Consider the following 6,271-nt stretch of genomic DNA (forward strand, 5'->3'; position numbering starts at 1 on the left):
CATGTGCATACACGATTGATATTATTGATTGTCTTTTTAAATAATGTAAACAACAAGTAGATTTTTAAACAGCTAGCTGAAAAGCCTACACGCTCCCGGGAACCAACAAGCTAACATTGCGTTACAATACAAATGTTGGCCAGGGCAAATAAAGATCACTACCAGTATACAAGATAATAAAGCAATACACATAACTGATTAAAATAATATAATAGTCTAGAATTATGCTGGCCGAAATAGAGAAAATACTAGATTATTGGTCATTTATTGTCCAACAATTTACCTGGCTTTCACTTTTTTTTTAAAGCAGCTATGTATATTTGTACTAATAGCACAAACTATTAGATTAGCATCTAGTTAAGAGACTCAGAAGGGGCGTGAAATTGATGGAGTTCAATGCGCCATGAGTTTGTGCTATTAGTAGGCCTATATAAAAACGTTGTGCTAGTTTGTACATAGAGTGCATCATTAATGAGAGACTGGGTTGCTTATCCAGTCGTCTTGTATCCTGTTCTCCTCTGGGAAGTAGTAGCAGAACTTTCTCTGCAGCTTGACAATATGCTGTTCAACGTTTTGTTTTCAGTGTGCCGCTGTGCACTTTGTTGATCAGATTCTTAATCTTGAAATCAGCATTGGGAAACATGTAAATTCTCCCGTTTGAAACATGACTTGCTCAAACGGTAAGCTTCATCTTGAAGGCATCCACTTTGTCCCCTGTTCAAATTGATTGTGCTCCTCCCTTGCATTGGCACATTGAGAGAATTCAGATTATCAAAAATATCTGCCAGGTAGGAAACTTGCACGAGCCATTCCTCACAATCGACATGACTTGTTTTCCGAAAGAAACGCAGAAATCTCCGCTCGAAGCTCATAAAAGCGACCCAACACTTTACCCCTAGAAGGGCAGCGGACCTCTACATGATAAAGCACCTGCTGGTGCTCGCTCCCTATATCCCTACAGAAGGACTGGAAACACCTGCTTTTTGTGGAACTCTTTTTGATATAGTTGACACACTTGATCACATCCTGGAGAGTGGCATGGAGCTCAGGCACCATGTTTTACGCTGCCAACGCCTCCATGTGTAGGAAGCAGTGGTTCCACGTCGCACTCAATGCTCTGTCCCAGATCCGCTTCTTTTTTGTATTTATTTAACCTTTATTTAACTAGGCAAGTCAGTTAAGAACAAATTCTTATTTTCAATGACGGCCTAGGAACAGTGGGTTGTTCAGGGGCAGAACGACAGATTTTGACCTTGTCAGCTCGGGGATTCGATTCAGCAACCTTGCGGTTACTGGCCCAAAGCTCTAACCACTAGGCATTTCACCACTGCAGACGCATTGCACCTGTAAAGTCAGCAACAATAAGCAGTGCAGCGTTATCCTTTCAAAATAAAAGTTTTGGTGCGGTGTTACCTTTCATATTTTTTCATTTTATTTTTTATTGTTGCACAGTCCTGCGACCCTTTAAATTCCAATCCCAGTTGATAATCACTGATCTAAAATGTAATTATATGCTGTCCATTCACTGGTATTAAGGGGCCTGGAGGGGACCATGAAAAACAGCCCCAGACCATTATTCTTCCTAAACCAAACTTTACAGTTGGCACTAGCATTGGGACAGGTAGAGTTCTCCTGGCATCCACCGAAGCCAGCTTCGTCCGTCGAATTGCCAGATAGTGAAGCGTAATTCATCACTCTAGAAGACATATTTCAACTGCTCCAGAGTTCAATGGCGGCAAGCTTTACACCACTCCAGCCGAAGCTTGGCATTGCGATCTTAGGCTTGTGTGCGGCTGCTCGGTCATGGAAACCCATTTCATGAAGCTCCTGACGAACAGTTATTGTGCTGACATTGCTTCCGGAGGCAGTTTGGAACTCGGTAGTGAGTGTTACAGACAATTTTTATGTGATTCAACCCTCGGCAGTCCTGTTCTGTGAGCTTGTGTGGCCTACCACTTCGCAGCTGAGCCATTGTTGCTCCTAGACGTTTCCACTTTTTTTGCAGTATTACTTTAGTGCCTTGTTGCAAACACAATGCATATTTTGGTATATTTTTATTTTGTACAGCCTTCCTTCTTTTTGCTATGTCAATTAGGTTAGTATTTGGGAGTAACTACAATGTCGTTCGATCCATCCTTAGTTTTCTCCTATCACAGCTATTAAACTCTGTAAGTGCTTTAAAGTCACCATTGGCCTCACGGTGAAATCCCTGAGCCGTTTCCTTCCTCACTGGCAACTGAGTTAAGAAGGATGCCTGTATGTTTGTAGTGACTGGGTGTATTGAAACACTATCCGAAGGGATATTCAATGTCTGTTTTTTTTACCCATCTACCAACAGGTGCCCTTCTTTGCGAGGTGATCTTTGTGGTTGAATCTGTGTTTGAAATGTACTGCTCGATGACAAAATCATAAAAAAATTATGTTAAACACTCTTATTGCACACAGAGTGAGCCCATGCAACTTATTCTGTAACTTTTTATGAAATGTTTTACTCCTGAACTTCTTTAGGCTTGCCATACCAAATGGTTTGAATTCTTATTGACTCAAGACATTTCAGCTTTTCATTAAAAAAAATTATTCAATCTTGCCCCAAAAATCCACATTTGACATTATGGGTTATTGTGTGTAGGCCAGTGACAAAATCAAAATGTTATATTTTTTAAAATTCAGGTTGTAACACAACAAAAGGTGGAAAAAGTCACACAAGGGGTGTGAATACTTTATGAAGGCACTGTATATGGTGTCCGTAGATTTGTATTGAACTTTTCATTTAAGCAATAAGGCCCAAGGGTGTGTGGCTATGGCCAATATACAACGGTTAAGGGCTGTTCTTAGGCACTAAGCAAAACAGAGGTGACTTATTGGTGTTATAAACTGGTTACTAATGTAATTAGAACAATAAAAATACATGTTCTGTCATACCTGTGGCATACGGTGTCATATACCATGGCTGTCAGCCAATCAGCATTTAGGGCTCGAACCACGCAGTTTATAATATATATTATAGACTGGCATTCTCATTGATATAATCAAAATCAATCATGTGAAGCAAGTTCAGACAGGTAACCAGAGTGTTCGCATCAGCTGATATTGCACCAATTAGTTTCATCACTACCCTAATATGGCAGTCTATTTTGTTGGCCAGGTTCTGCACACACATTCTCTGATGGCTGCCATGCGCAAACTATGTGCCAGTTTCTTGGTGACATGCTGTTGCTGTAATAAACGTTACTCATCAGGATATATGATAAACAGAGTAGTAGCAGCGTGTATGATGATTGTATGTGAGTAAGTATAAATGTGTGTGTGTGTGTGTGTTGGAGTGTCAGTGTGCGTGAGTGTGTGTAGAGTCCTGTGAGTGTTCATAGAGGCAGTCCCAAAATGTTATGCAAGGGTCAACTTAGATAGTCTGTGTAGCCATCTTGTTAGCTATTTAGCAGTCTTATGGCTTGGGGATAGAAGCTATTCAGGAGCCTGTTGGTGTCAGACTTCATGCATCGATACCGCTTGCTGTGCGGAAGTAGAGAGAAGAGTATGGTTTGGGTGGCTAATTTTCCTGATATAGACGTCCTGGATGGCAGGGAGCTCATCCCCAGTGATGTACTAGGCTGTTCGCAGCACCCTCTGTAGCGCCATGCCATCTAGGGCGGTGCTGTTGGCATACCAAGCAGTGATGCAGCCAGTCAAGATGCTCTCAGTGGTGCAGCTGTAGAACTTTTGTTGAGTGTTTGAGGGCCCATGCCAAACCTGTTCAAACTCCAGAGGGGGATGAGGTGCTGTCGGGCCTTCTTCACGACTGTGTGTGTGGAACATTATAAATCCTTAGTGACTTTGAAGTCCCCCTGCCCTCCGTTTCCAGTATTCCACGATCAGCTCCTTGGTCTTACTGATGCTGAGGGAGATGTTGTTGTCCTGGCACCACACTGCCAGGTCTTTGACCTCCTCCCTATAGGCTGTACCATCGTTGCCGGTGATAAGACCTACAAACGTTGTATCGCCAGCAAACTTGATGATGGTGTTGGAGTCATGCTGGGCCACACAGTCATGGGTGAAGAAAGAGTTCAGAAGGGGAATAAGCACACACTCCTGGGGGGCCCCTGTGTTGAGGGTCAGTTTGTCTGGTAGAGAGGCATTGTTGGGCAGATCATGGCTGGGTCTTCCTTTGTAAACCGTAATGGACTGTATTGTAGCCCCTGCCAAATGCGGCTGGCATCAGAACATGTGTAATATGATTCCAACTTCTCCTTGTTGATGACTCGGTGGAGGTCATAGCGGGACTTCTTGTACTTGTTCATGTCCTCAGCCGTAGCCTCAGGATTGCCTGCAATAGCACAGTGTGCGGTAGCCCTCTCCTTTAGCTTAGCACCAGCCTTGTTGTTAATCCAGGGCTTTTGATTGGGGAAGCAGCGAACCTTCACCGTGGGCCAAGTCACCGATGCCTTTTCTAATGAAGCCAGTGACCAAGGTGATTAGCTCGTCGATGTAATCAGCGGAGTCTCTGAACATATTCAACGTTGTCACGTTTTGGTTGAAATGACATGGAAACCACATTGATTCAAACAGTTTTTGCCCAGTGGGCAGCCACCTGTTTGGCTCTGCTTTTGTTTCAGTCAGGGGAATTGCCATAGCTATATAGCACTCACTGCCTGTTGGGCTCCCTAGTGGCGCAGCGGTCTAAGGCACTGCATCTCAGTGCTAGAGGCCTCACTACAGACCCTGGGTCCTGGGCTGTATCACAACCGGCCATGATCAGGAGTCCCATAGGGCAGTGCACAATTGGCCCAGCAGATCCAGGTTAGGGGAGGGTTTGGCCGGGGTAGGCCGTCATTGTAAAAATAAGAATTTGTTCTTAACTGACTTGCCTAGTTAAATAATACAAAATTAAGTGTATTATGATGGTAATGATTTTGCTTTGCTCTGGCAGTGAGCTAGCTACCCTGAAGCTGCAGAGCCTACTGCCAAGACATAATGTATTCTCATTTACGTTTTAAAATAGTTAAACAAATATGTGCCGTTTTCTGTCTGAATTGATATGATAGAAAATGTACCACGGAGCAGGAGCTGAAATGTACCATTTCCCTCAACTTTTGTTGCCAAGAGTTTGACGGAGATGAGTCATACATTTAATACAAAGTTAGGTATATTATGCAACTGCATAGGTTACATGGCTACAACCTCTCCTGTTTGTTTTTTCAGGGGGATTAGCGGTCTACAATATGGGACTGGATATTGCCCACTCATATGAGAACACCACTGGGGGGGGGGACTACTCAACGGGTGTTCTTGCCAGAGCTCTCAATGGTTATTAAAGTCAACTCAGTGGTTTCCTAGCGGTCTTTGATTCAGACCATTGTGAGAAATATATCCTAATTGTTCATTCATTTTATTGAAGTTTTTAGTATACATTTTTACAAAAGTGAAGCCGCTCCTAATACCCCAGACCAAAACAATTTAAATAAACAACCCCCCCATCCTGTTTGTTCCCATCAAACCATTTAATGTGACACAAAGAATAACCAAACAACAATAATAACAACAAAAACAAGCAAACAAGACACATATTCAGCAGGTCCTTGTTGGGACAGGTTGACACGACAGGAGCGAAAATGTAGACAGGACACCATTTAATAACAAATTGAACATTTGTATTTGGGGGAAGTCACCTATGGTGAAAAGATTGTTGCAGGGGATAAATCTTATTTGTTTTTTTAAACCTGATTAGATACAAAAGTAAATAAATAAAATAATAAAACAATAATATATTAGCTCAAAAATAAATAGTAATAGCAACTTGAGTGATAGAGGAAACATTAGGGGGAGTTCTGCTCAGCGGTATCTGCAAGGACTTGAGGAGTTGAGGGGTCCAGTTTTCGATGAAGGATTTCATTTAGTCTTTGGTGGATGCTGTAATTCTTTCCATTGTGATGTGGTGAGTGAGAAGATTGAGCCATTGACAAACAGCTGGTATCTCTTTTTCCAGTTGAGTAATCCTGTTTTCTTGGCGATATTTAAAGCGATTTAAAATGGACCGATGATGTTTGGGTGGTAGGTCTGAAGACCCAAAAGGGTGGACAGTTTGTGTATGTGTAACGGCCGTTGTTGGTGGAAGAAGAGGAGGACCAATGCGCAGCGTGGTAAGTGTCCATATTGATCATTTATTATCATGCGAACACTAAACAAAATAACAAAGGAGAATGAACGAAACGAAACAGTTCTGTCTGGTGTAGACACAAAACAGAAAACAATCACCCACGAAACACAAGTGGGAAAA

This window comes from Oncorhynchus tshawytscha, linkage group LG32 (assembly GCF_018296145.1).
Source record: "Oncorhynchus tshawytscha isolate Ot180627B linkage group LG32, Otsh_v2.0, whole genome shotgun sequence".
Lineage (NCBI taxonomy): Eukaryota > Metazoa > Chordata > Actinopteri > Salmoniformes > Salmonidae > Oncorhynchus > Oncorhynchus tshawytscha.